Raw genomic sequence first — 16977 nt, 5'->3', positions numbered from 1 at the left:
GGCATTCGGTACCGAAAAAATTTGCCGTCACTGATTTATAGAATTGTTTGTAGGTTGTGATTTTGCATAGACGTTTTTTCAAAAGGCAACTGGATTTTCTGGGGGTTTTTTTCCCCCCCTTTGAAAAAGTTTCGCTTCTCATCCCAGAAGCTCCTTCAGTTCTGCAGAAGCTCCTTGGATGAGAAGCGAAAGAGTTTTTCCGAGAAAGAAAGTCCAGTCGTCTTTTGGAAAAAGCACCTGTGGGGAGAACCATAACCTGGATGATTTGAGAATCTTCCCCCTAGACATTTTGCACAGGGATAATTAGTTTATCGAACGGTGGCCATTGGCTTTCCTTCTGGCGTTCTCTCTTGAAAATGGGCAGGTCAGCCGACAGTCCAAAGTAGACCAACACATTAAGAAAATTGAAAATGAGTGGTGAGGGGAGTCACTTCCATGGGCGTGCAAATAAGATGCCTTTGTCTCACCATCATCACAAGTTCTGTTGGCTTTGGGAGCCCCCTAAATAATTAAAATAAAAACCATTTTGGAATCTGTTGGTCCCAGAAAAAGGGTGGTCCTGGAGATCTATGGAGATCTATTTCAAACCATCTTTCAAGGGGTGGGGAGACCACTTTAATTGGTAAAGTTACTTTAATTTCAAAAACTTCACATTTGCTGAGTCATTCAAAAAAAACGACGACTTGCGCAGCTTTGTGATTAGAAGTTTTGTTTATTTTAAAAAAGGCAAAGTTACATTTTGCGCGGAGGAAAAGGCTGTTAAGGTAATTCTTTAAATTTGTGGGGTGATTGCGGAATTCCATTCTGGCTTTGTGCGTTGCAAAATAATCACTCTTTTAAGTTCCTTCCTTCTATCCTGAACAAAGAGATTGGCTTTCTCTGTGGAGTGGGCAGCTACCTTGATGATGTAGACGCAGTCCTTGACTTACAACCGTTCATTTAGTGAACTGTTCAAAGTTACAACGGCCCTGGGGGAGGGGAGGAAAGTGAGTTACAATCAGCGCTCGTGCTTGAAAATTATAGCATACCCCCCACGATCAGCATGTGTTTATTATGGTCGCTGTGTCCTGGGGTCACGCAATCCCCCATTTACGACTTTCCCACCTAGCTTCCAACAAGGAAAGCCAACGGGGAAAGTCGGCTTCGCTTAACAACCATGTCATGAACAGCTGCAGGCGACTCACTTAACAACCACGGCACAAAGGGGTCGTAAAACTGGGCGCCACTCACTGAACGACTGCCTTGCTCAACAGTGGAAATTCTGCTCTCAGTTTCAGCCGTACGTTGAGGACTATCTGTATGTCCCGTTTGGCGAGCCCGATGTTAGACCCCGGATAAGATGCGTGAATGCAAAAAGGTGAAGTTAACCCTTTCCCTGCATGAATGGCGTACTTGTCATGTATCCTGACCTCCGGAAGCGGGGAGCGGGAAATAATGGATAAAGATATTCGTGGGACAGCATTTGCGGAGACAGAAAGAATGGAGACCGAGCAAGCGGTTGTGTGAACTAGGACTAGGTCAAGGGGAACAAGGACCTAGGGTACCCAGGGACTGTCTTAACTTCATGATTTCTGCTGCCAAGGATCTCAGCTGGCATCTATACTGGCACAAGGGGATCCAAATGTGAGTAGTTTCTAGTTCAGCAGGTTGTTGGAATCCATCCATTGTTTTAACCCGTTGTCGAAACGGATTGAGTCTGCTCAACCAGATGTTTGGGCATGGATTTCAGGAACGGTTCTTTATCGACTCGGGTCTAGGGCTGGGCATGGTGCGCGTGGATCCACGCCCCAGCGCTGGTCTTCTCCCTCCTTCGCCCTGTCTCTCCCAGCGACATTTTTGTCAGAGCGGCAATTCTGCAAAGTAGGAAGGGAAAGGGATCGGTGGACGGAGTTTAGTTGTGTTCCCCGTAGTAGAGTGAAGAGAAAGAAAGAGAGAGAGAGAGAGAGAATTCGGACACTTGGTAGTAGACATTCGGAGAGCTGGACTTGGGTTGGGCGAGGATGGCTTCTTTCCCAGATGAATCGATGCAGGGCGGAAAGGTACGAATTCCCGCTGCTTGCGAAACGGCGAGGGTGGAGTCACTATCCGAGGCAATTTTGTGCAAATTGCAAGAGCTTGACAAAGGTTGTCGGAATCGGAGGTTGGCGATGGGTTTGGTAATCTTTTTACCCACGGCGCAAAGGGCTCTTTTGTTTTGCCAGGCAAAATTGTCCTTGTTGTGTAGCCGTGAGTGCCTGCCTGGGATGGTGTGGCAGCTATATTATGGGATGTAGCCTTTGTTAAGAGCACAAAGACCTTGCAAAGAACATGTGTGGGGCTAGGTAGCTGCGACACGCAGGGGTCAGGCATGTCCAACTGGCACCGATGCACGGACTTTTTTCCCCGGCCAGCTCTGTGGGCGGAGAGGGGCGGCTTCAGTTCCACACCGGATGCTTTGTGTGGGCTATAATTGCTCTTTGTGTTGTCTCCGAGCGGTGCCAGGTTGTGTACATCAGTGTGGGGCTCCTGCTTCTCTGTCTGTCTCGCGCGCGAGAGCTTTCCGTATATGCACTTAATGTGGCAACCTTGTGTTTTGCACACATAATGGAAAGCGTGAGAAAAGGGCCTGCCTTGATTTGAACAAAGGTCCCGGAGTGGCTGGTCAGAGACTTCCAGCCACATAAGAACGGGGCAGGAATGCAACAATTAACCCCGTTGGTCCTTCCTGTCCAACGCTCGGGGGTACACCGCCCTTGAATAGGAAGCTTCGCTCCATTCCCGTAGTGCAACCCGCCACGGAATCGTCCTCACCTTCTTTTCACCTTCTCTGCCCTACTGCCCTTCTCCTGGCCCTGCTTCATGCTCCAGTGTGCCTCCCTCCCCCGTCCGCCCCCTCCTGTCTCCGAGATGGTGTGATATTACAGGTGAAGCATTCTCCACCTTGGGCCCCGGCAGTGGGACACCCTTGACCCTGTGGCACTCAAGAGGCAGCAGGAATGTGTCTGGCCCTGATGGCATGGAGAGTTGGCGTGGGGCAGGGCTGGAGGGGGGAGTTGCCTCCTGCAGCCGGAGCTGTGGGGCAGGCTCTTCATCCCTGGCACCCTACCGGTGAGCCCACGTCTTTTGGGCAGAGAGTGCAGGTTTTGTGGGCAAAGCCACACCTGGCTCTCTCACCTGCTGCTCATTGTCTGGCTTGGCTGCTATTTGAATTTTTCCCAGCCAGCCAGCCAGCCAGCCTCCTCCCTCCCTCCCTCCTCCTCCTCCTCCCCTCCACCGCTCCCTCTTCTCCCCTCCTTCTCTCCGCCCTCCCTACCGTCTGGATCCTGCAAGTCTGATAAAGTTGCATTCCGTTCCAGACAACAGCCGCATTGCGTTGCTACAGCATAGACAGTGGCCCAGGGAGAGAGGAGAGAGAGAGAGAGAGAGGAGAGAGAGAGAGACAGACGTACCGCCAGAGCAAGGCAGCGATGGGGAGACAGGGAGAGAGAGAGAGAGCATCCATCCATCCATCAGTATCCCTTGTCCGCGCAGCTGAGCTAACGGCAAAGACAGAGAGAACGGCCACCCACCAAGGAAGGCGGATGGCAGAGAAGACTCCAGCAGGTTAACCTTTCCTCCGTGGGGCGCAGGAATTCAGCAGCCCTTGAGCTGGTGAAATTGGCCAGGGGGTCAAGAAGAGCAGCAGGGCAGGGCAAGGGAAGTGGGGAGGGGGGGAGGGCGGGGGGTGGGGGTGCAAGGAACAGGTGATGGAGAACAAGGAGATGGGGGGGGGAGAAGAGCATGCCCGGAGCAGCCAGAAAGGGGTGGGTTGGGGGGTGTACAGAGGGTCTTAAAGGGTCCTGGCACGGGTGGGGTGGCAGATGGCATGCAAGGCATGGCTCAGAAGCTGGGAAGCCTGCGCAGAGGGGTGGGGAGCCGGCGCTGTGGGGGCGGTGACGGGGAAGAGGAAGGACAATGACCCCAGAAAGGAAAAGGGGTGTGTTGGGAGTGGGGGGGGGTTGCTGCCATGGCTGCAGAATGCCATCTTTGGGGGGCAAAGCTGGGCAGGGAAAGAAGTGCTGTTTGTCTGCAGTTTCAACAGTTGCCACCTGGGGCAACTGTTCTCAAAGTGGCATGGACATTTCCAGGGGTGCTGCTTTTTTTTTTAATTTTTCCCCCCTTTCCACGAAAGAGGAGATGAATGCCTGGTACCTTCCCTACCCCCCCCCTCAGTTTCCTTAAGGGTTTGCCATCCATCCCACCCCTTCCTGATGGAAAATTATGCCCCCACCCCACCCCCGGACTCCCTCGGGATGGAGCCCCTGCTCCAAAACCCTCGCCTTCCCCCACGGACAACGGGCGCACCGTTAAACGGGCATCGAGAAAAGGCTTAGTCCTACTTGGATTCAGGCACGGACCTCGGCGGCCACACCCACCCGAGGGGTTACAATTCCCAGGCGCCCTGTGCTCATCACCCTCTCGCAGCAACACCCCGGCTCTTCTCCCTCTGCCCTCTTAAAATGGGCGCACAGCTTCAGAAAAAGCCCACCGTCACCGAAGAAAGAGGGGAATGGGGAAGGCGCAGACAGAAAGATTGGACAAACAGTCTCTCTCTTCCCCCCCCTCCCCAAAACCATCTCCCAGTGTTTACACGCCAAATGGGATCTGGTTGTATTGGCTGGGCAGGTGGGGGGGGGCTGGAGACGTGTCCTGGGGGCCAGTTGGCACAAGAAGCAGGGGAGCAGAAGAGGGTCCGTCCCGTCACATGCATGACATGTGCCATTTTGTACACGCCAGGCAGCGTGGCGGGCAGGAGGGAAATGCATTGTTCGCGAAGAGGATGGAGTGGAACGCAAATGCAGGAGGGCGGCTTTTGTGTGCTACTGTAAGTGCCAAGGTGAACCCGTGGGGGGAAAAAAAGAGAAGAGCTGGACGGGGAAGCAGGCGACACCGAGGCGTCGGGCTATGTGCAAAATGAGGGGTGTAACTGCCAGGGAGGTGACAAGGGTGCTGCCCTGGGTATAACAGCTCCGAAGGTGCTGCGATTTAATAAGCTCCTGGGCAGAAGAGACGCGGCATTAGACAAGAATACCTGCTGGGCACCCGGTGGGTATTTCTGCATGGCGGCTGTGGCGGTGGTAATGGGGCTGAACCGGGGTGCTTTCGGATAGGGGTGCCCCCCCCCAGCCACAATTTGGAATGGATGGCAGTTTGCTGTGAAGAGAGAGAGAGATTTGTGGGGCACACCTCTGAAGGGAGGGGGGGAAGCTTAGAGAGAGGGTGGCGCCTGAGCTTCCCAGGCCTAAGGGGAGCTGCAGAAGGGATGCCAAGATTGATGCTTCTGTGGATCGAAGAGATCTGTGTGACGCCCTTTCGGGAAGCCTGCACATTTGAGGGGTGATGTTCTTTGTGTGCCGACAGACGCGGCGTTTGGCTCCTGTTCGGCGGCGGCGGCCACCAGAGGCCAGTGAATGGAAAAGGATCGAGGCTTCTTGGGCATTTGAGGAGAAGGACTGGCCTGGGCAGCAGAGCTTTCCAGCGGACTCATTTGTCCTGGGTCCTTCCTCCTCCCCCCTCCCCGCCTGTGCCTGGGTCCACCTCTCACTCTTTAACCTGGCGATCTTAATGAGCCCCTTTGCCGGGTTGGCGCCGTTCCCTGCATCACGAAGCCCCAAGAAAAGAAGGCAGGCTGGTCGCGTGGAAGGAAGGAGAGCTTCCGAGCCGCTAAGGCTGAGCCAGGAGTCCCAAGGGTGCCCCTGGCCACTTTCTCTGCTCTCTTCGGCCCTCTTCCGTTGGCGGCGGCTTGCACACAATGGCCACATTCACAGCCGTTGACTTTCGGCTTCTGTCCCAGAGGCTGGGCCGGTAGCGCCCTGGCCAAAGCCATCGTCTCTCCGCCTGCCTCTGAACAGTTCTGACTTGCGGTTGTGTGCATGAAACAAGGCGGGCGAGTAGATCAAACCAAGGGAGGAGGGGAGGGGGGAATGTCAGGAACTAAAAGAACAGGACGACTTCTAAGGATGCCAAGGTTGGAGGTAAGGAGAGGATGGAAGGTTTCTCTTGTAGGATTTGGACTGGAATTCACCTCCTCCCCCCCCCTCTCTCTCTCTCTCCCTCCCCCTCTTCCTCCCTCTCTCCTCCCTCTTTCCCTATCTCTTCCTCTCCCCGTCCCCCTCCCTCCCTTATTCTCTCCCCCTCTCTCTCCATCTCTCTCTCCCCCTCTCCCTCCCTCTCTCCTTCTCTCTCCCTCCCCCTCTCCCTCCCTCTCTCCTTCTCCCTCTCTCCCTATCTCTTCCTCTCCCCGCCCTCCTCTCCCTCATTCTCTCCCCCTCTCTCTCCATATCTCTCCCTCCCTCCCTCTCCCTCCCTCTCTCCTTCTCCCTCTCTCCCTATCTCTTCCTCTCCCCGTCCCTCCTATCTCCCTTATTCTCTTCCCCTCTCTCTCCATCTCTCTCCCCCTCTCCCTCCCTCTCTCCTTCTCTCTCCATTTCTCCCTCTCTTTCTCTCCCTGTCCCCTCTCCCTCCCTCCCTCTCCTTCTCTCTCCCTCTCCCTCCCTCTATCCACTCTCCTCTCTTCCTCTCCCCGTTCCCTCCCTCCCACTCCCTCCCTCCTCTCCCCCTCTCCCTCCCTATCATCTCTCCCTCCCCCTCTCCCTCCCTCTCTCCACTCTCCTCTCTTCCTCTCCCCGTCCCCTCCCTCCCACTCCCTCCCTCCTCTTCCCCTCTCCCTCCCTATCCTCTCTCCCTCCCCCTCTCCCTCCCTCTTTCTTTCTCTCTCCCTCTCTCTCTATCTCTTCCTTTCCCCGTCCCCTCTTTCTCCCTCCCTCTCCCTCCCTCCCTCCTTCTTTCTCCCCCCCCCTCACACACCTTCTTTCTAGGAAGTCCTTCCCTGAACTGGAAACCATCTCAAGAAGAGATGGATGTTTGTTCTGCCATTTGCAGCAGCTGGGGGACAGGCACCACAGCTGTGTCCTCAGGCACTTTCCAGAACATTCCAAAAACAACAACCCCCTCCTTTTCCTTGGCAAAGCAAAGGAGCCTTTCCAGAGTCAATGATGTGCCATGGTGATTACCAAAAGGGCCCAGAGCGGAGACCTGAAGCTGGTCCCCCACAAGATTGGTGTCCACTTGTATTCCACCCCAAATCCTCTCGGGGGCATCTCCTTGCTGGGCCCAAAAATGACCCAGTTTTTGGAAACTTCTCTGGCATCGATTGAGCTGCAGACACAACAAAGTTTGGCTCGAAGGGGCACCCTTTAAAAAAAAAAAAAAACGTTCAAATAATAATTCTTTACAAATGTTTAGTGGACAACTAAAACAATAGTTTTCTAATTCTTTTTTTTTTCATAGCTTGCTTCTCTCTCTCTCTCTCTCTCTCTCTCTCTCTCTCTCCTATCTATCTATCTATATCTATCTATCTATCTATCTATCTATCTATCTATCTATCTATCTATCTATCTATCTATCTATCTATCTTCCCTCCCTCCATCCCTATAACTTGGTTATTCCATACCTACAATCACCTCTTCATATCACCCTTTTTTAGCCTTTTTAAGCTTCCGGTTCTTATTAACCAGAGGTCCCCAAACTTGGCAACTCCAAGTGCTGGCTGGAGAATTCTGGGAGTTGAAGTCCACAAGTCTTAAAAGTTGCCAAGTTTGGGGACCCCTGTTATTAACTAACCAGCTTCGATCCCGCCCATCTTGGCTTGCTCATAAGGGAAGTAGGTTTTTTTTTTCTCTTTCAGCTCCGCACTCTGGAACTCAGCTCTGTGCGAATGATGATAACTCACGATGCGTATTTCTTACAGTTAGCTGCCAAAGACATTTGCGGGAACCTCGTCTGAACAAGGTTTTGCTCTCAGCTCCCCCATCACTGGGCTTAGCCTGGGAGACAGAAATTGCAGACTGCTGCTCCAAAGGGAAGATCCCAGGGTCAGAAAGAAGGATGGCGGAGACCCACTTAGTTGCATTTGAACTTGATTGATAGCCATCAACCAAAAATGACAGGATGGCAGAAAGGAACAGTAAACTGAATGATGATGAAACGAAAAGGGACCGGGTTGCAAATCGCTTGGCCAAAATCCACATCTGGGTTTGGAACAAAGTTCTTGGTTGGAAGCAACAGGAGAATATTTAAGGGGGGAGGGTGGGTGGGTGGGTGGGTGGGTGGGTGGGTGTGTGTGTGTGTGTGTGTGTGGGTGTGTGTGTGGGTGTGTGTGTGTGTGAGAGAGAGAGAGAGAGAGAGAGAGAGAGAGAGAGAGAGAGAGAGAACCATTTCTCTACCTTCTGCCCTTTGATCAAAGTTAGAGAACGGTGGACCTGGAGAAGACAGGTAACTTAAGGTGAGATACCGGTGGTTTTTTTCCCCATCTACCAGCCGCTGAGAATTAAAACTTAGCTTCCTGTTTTTATTCTTGTCTCCCCAGCTTTGAAGCGTGTTGTGTCTCATTCTTCTTCTTCTTCTTCTTTCCTTGCCCAGGTTGACAACTTTGCTGTGGGGAGACACACCTGTCCCTTTCCTTAAAACAGTTCTCATTATCTGCGTCTCTTCTCCTCCCTTCCCGGCATCTTCTCTGTCCCTGAGACCCTTAACCTGTGAGGAAGCCCAGAGGTCACAGGTGGGGGCCTTGGGAACTGAGTGGGTTGTCCCCTGCCAACAAAAACGACAGCTTCATTCCACCAGGATGGAGTCAAATGGATGCATTAGACCAAAAAAAACAAAAGTCCTTGGGTGAAAAGATAACGGCTCTTCTAATCCAGGAGAATGGTGAAGACAAGAATTGTTTTGGCTAAGTGCAGGAGAGCTAAATGTCTCTCTCTCTCACTCACACGCTCACACACATAAGTAATTGACATCCAGGACAAGCCATGACATCTTCACAGGAGTGGTGCAAAACATTCACTGCTCATGGAATTTGCGTGAGGACCACTCCATGGATGTGGTGTCCCTTGCCCTGCCTCTGGCAAGTGCCAAGCTGGGGAACATCCAAAGGATTTGGAATTCCCTAGTTATTCCCTAGTTATAGCCACGCCATGGGGCTCTCGAGAGTGATAATCTGGGGAAATCTGTTTGCTCTGGATTGTAAGAGGTGAACCCTGCTCCTCGGGCAGAGATGCCTTCCCCTTTGTGGTCCCCCCAGAGAGATCTATGGACCAGAGGTGGCTTCCTGCCAGTCCGCACCAGTTCGGTAGAACCGGTTCGTCAAATCTACCGAACCAATTAGAAGAGGTTCCACCAGTGGACCCGGAAAGCAGGCCGCACCTACAGACGAGGTTGCAAAAAAAATTTTGAAACCCACCACTGCCACACACACACACACACACACACACACACACACACACACATACAGACTCACACAGAGAGAGAAAGAAAGGAAGAAATAAATAAATAAAAAAAGAAAGAAAAAGTAAGAGATGAAAGGAAAAAAGGAAAAAAGGACAGAGAGACAAAAGGAAGGAAAGAGAGAGAGCAAACACATGGCTGGTATGCCATTCCCACCAGGTCACATGGCCGGCAAGCCACTCCCACAAAGGAGATCACACCCACAGAGTAGGCTCGAAATTTTTTTGAAACCCACCACTGCTATGGATATACTATTGGATACTCACCAGATCCCATTCCTGGTCAACCTGGCCAAAGATTAGACAGATGGCGGTGAAAGCCCCTTAATATGGAGCTTTTTAGGGTGGACGCTATGGAAAAAGGCATCCTCTCAAAAGATCCAGGGTGAAGTAGTGGTGAAGATGCTGGGCTAAGAGTGCGGAATCTCAGGCCTTAGCTCTGCTTAGCTACAGAAGCACATTTGGTGACACCTGGCCAATGATTCTCTCTCAATCTTATCAACCTTACAAGGTGCTACTGTGGGGGTGGGGGTGGGGGGAATAGAGAAAACGTGACATATGCATCCATATTTGTGTCAATATTTATAGATTGAAAGTCCAAGAGAGGATGTATCCATATCAATGTTTTCTCAAGCTTGGCAACGGGAAGATGGGTGAACGTCAAATCCCAGAATTCTCCAGTCAGCAATGCTGGCTGGGGGATTCTGGGAGTTGATGTCCACCCATCTTCACATCACCACGCTTGAGAATCACTGATCTATATGTTGCTAAAAGTTAACAAATCAGTAGGTGAACAGGCTGAATAGAGTAGAATAGAATAGAATATGGAGTGGAATGGAATAGAATAGAAAGTGGAGTGGAATAGAATAGAAAATAGAATGGAATAGAATAGAAAGTTGAGTGGAATGGAATAGAATAGAAAATAGAATGGGATAGAATAGAATGTGGAGTGGAATGGAATAGAATAGAAAATAGAATGGAATAGAATAGAAAATAGAATGGAATAGAATAGAAAGTGGAGTGGAATGGAATAGAATAGAATGTGGAGTGGAATGGAATAGAATAGAAAATAGAATGGAATGTGAAGTGGAATAGAATAGAATAGAAAATAGAATGGAATAGAATGTGGAGTGGAATGGAATGGAATCGAAAGTGGAGTGGAATAGAATAGAAAATAGAATAGAATGTGAAGTGGAATGGAATAGAATAGAAAATAGAATGGAATAGAATGTGGAGTGGAATGGAATGGAATCGAAAGTGGAGTGGAATAGAATAGAATAGAAAATAGAATAGGATGTGAAGTGGAATGGAATAGAATAGAAAATAGAATGGAATAGAATAGAATAGAATGTGGAGTGAAATGGAAGGGAATGGAGTAGAATAGAATAGAATGTGGAGTGGAATGGAATCGAAAGGAATGGAATAGAATAGAAAGAAAATAGAATGGAATAGAATAGGATGTGGAGTGGAATGGAATAGAATAGAATAGAAAATAGAATAGAATATGGAATAGAATAGAAAGTGGAATGGAATAGAATAGAAAGTGGGATGGAATAGAATAGAATGTGGAGTGGAATGAAATAGAATAGAATAGAAAATAGAATGGAATAGAATAGAATGTGGAATGGAATAGAATAGAATAATTTATTGGCCAAGTGTGATTGGAGTTGGACTCACAAGGAATTTGTCTTCGGTGCATATGCTCTCAGTGTACATAAAAAAATACATTCCTCCAAAATCATAAGACACAAAGCTTAGTGATAGTCATAGGACACCAAATGAGCAATCTAGTCATACCAGGAAACTATAAATAATTACTTTGGAAAACCAGTTTGGGATGGTGGTTAAAATGTTGACTGACCCAGGTTTAATTCTCCCATCTGCCCCAGGATTTCCTGGGAGACTTTAGAACCATCACAAAACTCCACCCCAACTTTCAAGATTGTGTGTGCCACCCTGAGTTGAGTAGGATCTACATCAGTGGTGGGATTCAAATAATTTAACAACTGGTTCTCTGCCCTAATGACCAGCTGGGTAGGCATAGCTCAGTGGTCGTGTGACAATGTGGCCATGGCCAACTCACGTCGATGGGCGCTTGGCCTTAGCTGTTACAACATAATAAGGGTTAACCGGAGAGGCAGTTTCTGTAAGCAGGGCAATAAAGATGAGGCTAGAAACAACCCCAGGATTAGCCCTGTAAAGTGTGGGGGGGGGGGGAATAAAATAAGAATTCTTCCAACAACCGGTTCTCCGAACTGCTTAGAAAGTTACCAACTGGTTCTCCCAAATAGGTGCGAACCGGCTGAATCCCATCACTGATCTACATGTAAAATAGCTAAATTTTGAGGGATATCCAGAGGGGAACGTAACACATTTGGCCAAGGATGGTTGTGAAAAAAACCCTGTAGTAAAAGTCACTCTTTTAAGCTGAACTAGGTGAAGGAAGCAACTTCTCCACTTCTTAAGGGAGCAGGTTTGACAGATGCCTCTGTGCCTTAATGGGAGGCGCCATCAAATGCTTGATCCCTACTTCTTAACAAGCCACCGATTTCATTGTTCACCCAGAAGTGCACAGGATTGTGAAAAAAAAGTTTCAAAGAACATTTTTCTTCTCCATTAAAGCAGTGTTTCCCAACCTTGGCAACTTGAAGATGTCTGGACTTCAACTCCCAGAATTCCCCAGCCAGCATTCGCTGGCTGGGGAATTCTGGGACTTGAAGTCCAGACATCTTCAAGTTGCCAAGGTTGGGAAACACTGCATTAAAGGACATATTGCTAAGGTTTGCGTGCAGGTTTTTGTGCTGTTGTGGTTTTTTTTTGTTTTTGCGATAACCCACCACTTTCCGAAGCCTTTTGTGCAGATAATGCAACGTTTGCAATATAAAATAAAAAGGGGGCATGCATTTTTATCTCACACATTCTTATTTCTTTTCCCACAGTCTTAAAACAGGGCCATCGTTGGTTGTCTCCAGGCGTGAGAATTGTTCGTAAGACGGCAAAGATGGGCTTCGCAAAAAAAACATATTTTTTTTCATATAATTAGGACATAGAATCATAAAGCTGGAAGGGACCTCAGAGATCTTGTCCAATCCCTCCACCCCCTGCTCAAGGCAGGAGACATTATATCATCCCAATCAAAGGGTTGTCTGGTCTATTTTTGGAAACCTCCACTGATGGAGCATCTACAACTCCAGGAGAAGTCCAAGGTATTCTATTGATTCATTCTTCTCGTGGTCGGAAAATTTCTCCTAGTTGTATCTCTTTTTAACAAACTTCCACTCATTCTTTCTTATTCTGCCCTCAGCTTCTTTCTGGGATTGTGGCAGCGGTGGTTTTATTGGATTTGTAAATCACTTTGGGGGACTTTGCGAAATGCAGCAGTATAAAAATCCATCCCTAAATAGGTAGTATTTGCTAACGAGGTTTTTCAACCTTGGTTGTTTTAAGAGGTGTGGGACTTCAAGTCCCAGAACTCCCCAGCCAGCTATGCCCCACATCTCTTAAAGTGGCCAAGGCTGAGAAACACTGAAATAGCTCCTTAAAGGTTTGGTCCACATTTGAAGAGGATGTGAAGAACCTCACCACCAGTAGCCAGTTTTCTGTTACAATGCCAGTCATTTTTCAAACCTCCAAAAGCAATAGCAATAGCAATAGCAGTAGACTTATATACCGCTTCATAGGCCTTTCAGGCCTCTCTAAGCGGTTTACAGAGAGTCAGCATATTGCCCCCAACAATCTGGGTCCTCATTTTACCCACCTCGGAAGGATGGAAGGCTGAGTCAACCCTGAGCCGGTGAGATTTGAACCGCTGACCTGCTGATCTAGCAGTAGCCTGCAGTGCTGCATTTAACCACTGCGCCACCTTGGCTCTTAGCGATAGACACATCAAAGGCATACCTGTTGCTTATGGACCACAGTTGTCTCAAACAAGAATTATTTGTGGGATGGGCTGACAGTGACCATCAGCGAATCTGGGGACCACCTTTCTCAGTGCAACATTCTGTGTGTTATTCCCCAGGAGAAGTGGTCCAGATTGAACATCCATAAGGCTAACCCATGCATCTACTGGATGGTTGAAATAATGATCCAGGAAGATACTCAGGCATGTTTTGAGGGCAGTGTTTGTTCAACTAGTGATGCATAGACCAAGAGACACACAATGTTCATCTCTTCACCCTGAAAGGGCCTGCCAGAGGACAAGGTATATTCTCCAAAGTAGATTTTGGCGTCTCAATAGCACATTTCCTGGAATCAGGAGTGGAACAGGATCAGCAAGATTTGAGCTTATGTATCTATTTTGGTTTGGGCTTAGGGAAAGTTGGCTGTCAATGACAGTTCAGAAGAGAAGAGAAATAGAATAGAGTACAGTTGAAGAGAAGAGTAGAATAGAATAGAATAGAATAGAATAGAATAGAATATGGAATGTAGAATAGAATATGGAATGTAGAATAGAATATGGAATGTAGAATAGAATAGAATAGAATATGGAATGAAGAATAGAATAGAATAGGAACAGGATAGTTCTTTATTGGCCAACTATGATTGGACACACAATGAATTATTGTTCCCAGTGCATTATTTTATTTTATTTTATTTTATTATATTTATATGCTGCCCTTTCCCCCCGAAGGGGACTCAGGGCGGCTCACAATTCAAATCAGGGAAGGGGGGTACAGACAAAAAATAAAAGACAAAACATAACAATACATAATTTTAAAACACACAACAGTCATACCATTCGAGACGGAGGCAACAGCTCTTTAGCCCCAGGCCTGTCGGAACAGCCAGGTTTTAACGGCTTTGCGGAAGCCTGGAGGGTGGTGAGGGTTTGAATCTCCATGGGGAGTTCGTTCCAGAGGGTTGGAGCAGCCACAGAGAAGGCTCTCCTCCGGGTAGTCGCCAGTCGGCACTGGCCGGCGGATGGAATTCGGAGGAGGCCTAATCTGTGGGATCTAATCTGTCTAGTGGAGGTGATTGGCATCAGGCAGTCTCTCAAGTACCCAGGTCCAATAACCTCTCAGTGTACATACAACAAAGTGATAAATCTTAAGATACATAAATCATAAATCATAAAAGATACAAAACAATTGATGAATCATAATATGCCCATAGGAGAAGGTAGTACGAAAAATGAGAGGCGAGAAAGATGAGAATTAGTTCTCTGTTATTTTATAATTCCCAATAATATTAAGATAATAGCATTAGGGCAGCAGAGTTACCTGACTAGAATTGACTAAGTATATAAGAATACCTCTAAATGTCTTTTTTTTTTCCTCTTGGGACGCAGGTCCCTCGATTGAGTAATTAGCAATTCTCAAAATACGAAAAGTTGATTGTATCCAGAGCATAATTTCTTGGGCAGCTCTCCAGAGGCTTCCAGGGTGAGCAGCCATAATATAGTTCTGGGCTGCAACAGGAGGGGAAAAAAACTTGACTTTGCAAAATACACTTTTACAAGCCAAAACCAGCAGAGGGCAGCATTCAAAGGTGGTTCCCCGAAGGCTTTAGCAACAGTGACAGGAGGAATCCCTGGGATTAAGAGCTGGTTTTGAAATGGATATTTAGTTTGGGCATATGAGCCTCTGCCCCACTTCTGTGCCTCCTTTTGTATGCAAAAGCTCCCAAGACAGCTTGCATCCCTTTACATTAAAACAAACTTCTAAAAAAGACCCCTGACTGCATCTACAAGGGTTTTAGCTCATGCCATTCATAAATCAAAATATAAATCAGGGAGATTTGGAAAATGAGTGCAAGAAATTACAAGAGAACAGATAAAATACAAACCCGAAATCTTTCTACTGGGAATAATCAAAGGGAAATATACAAAGAAAATTAAGTACCTATTAACACATCTGGTAACTACAGCTAGAATAGCATTTGACCAATGCTGGAAACAAAATAATACCCCCTCGGGCGAATTAGTGATTAAAAAGAATTTTGGATTGTGCAGAGATGGACAAATTAACACTGAAATTAAAAGATAAAGAAGAGTCGGAATATTATGAGATTTGGAACAATTGGTACAAATGGCTGCAAAACAAGAATAAAATTAATTAAGCCAAAAAGCAAATATATATATAGAACTGTGTATAAAGGTGTGTAAATATAGAAGCAAAATATTATATACATGTACAGGTATGATGACATAACAATGTTGATGTAATGACTGTAAGGTGGTGTAGAAGGGAAAAAATAATTAAAAAACAAACTTCTAAAAAAGACCGGGACTACATCTACAAGGGTTTTAACTCTTGCCATTCATAAATCAAAATATAAATGCGGGAGAAGATCAGCCTTCAAAAGGAAATGTGGAGGCAGTAAGAGCTGTCATTCTCATCATAGAGGCTCTGCCCAGTTTCATAGCTGCCTCTGCCACAAATGACCAACAAGAGTTATTGTCCCTGGAGTGAAAAGGACACTTCCAATTACACCGTAAGACAACTGCTGTGTCACGCCTGGAAACCATTTTTTGCATTTGGGCCTTCAGGCCTGCCACACTGAACGCTGTGGGAAAATGGGAGGGGGCCGGATCATATGGAGCATGGGAGATGTATCGTCAAAATAACATTCCTTTCTCAAAGAGTCAAGGACATCTTGCCCTGCACCTGGAGTGGTGTGACTGGGAGACATCTCCAGTTGGGACGGTGCCTGATTGGGCCATGTGATGGGCATGTGGGTGCTAGGCGGGGGCTTGGACTTTCATTTGGGTGGGGAAACCCCCGGAAGCTTTCAGATTTGGGTTTTCCCAGATGTACCAATACGACCTCTCTAATAAAATGGAACTTTGAGGAACTTCAAGCCTTCTTTCATTGCGGGCGTTACTTGGAAACCTGACACGCTGGCTGAAAAAGGCGACTTCATTCACTCCAGAAGGATGTTATTATTGTATGTTTTCCTTTGGTGGAAAGCATACCCGAATAAAATGCTTTACTCTGAAGAAAGCTTTTGAATTCCCTGCAGCCATTCATGGAGGACACACTTTGGCTTGTTAACCATAATATTTCATGATTTGAATAGCATTATCAGTTCATCAAGTGACACTTCATGGTAACTTCGGCTAATGATTCGATCTCTCCTACATTGGAAGAGGCTAAAGGAATCGGATCGCAGCAAAAGGCCTCTGAGCATATTTAGAACACATCCTTTTGCAGGGTCTGAATCCACAGAAATCCCGTTCTTGTGCTAAACCCAGCTTGGCCGAGCTTCACAAACCCCCGATGATGAAAAGACAAGCAATGTCAATCATGCAAATGTGGCTACCGAGCCCTTTATATACAGGTATAAATTGTCAATTTGGATTTACACTGGCATGTTTCATTTTTGACGGCATCCACATTAGATCCAGGAGGCACTAAGTCAGCCTTACTGGATCAGAAATGTTTTGTTTATTTTATTTGTTCCTCGCCATTTCTACACCACCCATTTCATCCAAGCAACTTTAAGGCTGCTTACAGAGAAAAGAGGAGTGATCAGACTTTTTTGCTGGCCAATGGATTATTATTATTATTATTATTATTAATTAGACTTATATACCGCTTCATAGAGCTTTCAGCCCTCTCTAAGCGGTTTACAAATTTTTTAGCAAATTGAGTCAGCAACTTGCCCCCACAGTCCGGGTCCTCATTTCACCCACCTCGGAAGGCTGAGTCGACCCTGAGCCGGTGAGATTTGAACC

At 47.5% G+C, this 16977-nt stretch overlaps 1 long non-coding RNA gene across 1 annotated transcript; it reads left to right on the top strand.

Annotated features, from left to right (window-relative positions):
* Window positions 1–12032: 12032 nt before the first annotated feature.
* Window positions 12033–13708, top strand: LOC116515893. Its single transcript, XR_004256284.1, has 2 exons — window positions 12033–12508; window positions 13321–13708. It is a non-coding gene; the product is annotated as an uncharacterized LOC116515893 (long non-coding RNA).
* Window positions 13709–16977: the final 3269 nt, after the last annotated feature.

This window comes from Thamnophis elegans, chromosome 12 (assembly GCF_009769535.1).
Source record: "Thamnophis elegans isolate rThaEle1 chromosome 12, rThaEle1.pri, whole genome shotgun sequence".
In the NCBI taxonomy this organism is placed as follows: domain Eukaryota; kingdom Metazoa; phylum Chordata; class Lepidosauria; order Squamata; family Colubridae; genus Thamnophis; species Thamnophis elegans.
This window is presented reverse-complemented; position numbering and strand designations above follow the sequence as displayed.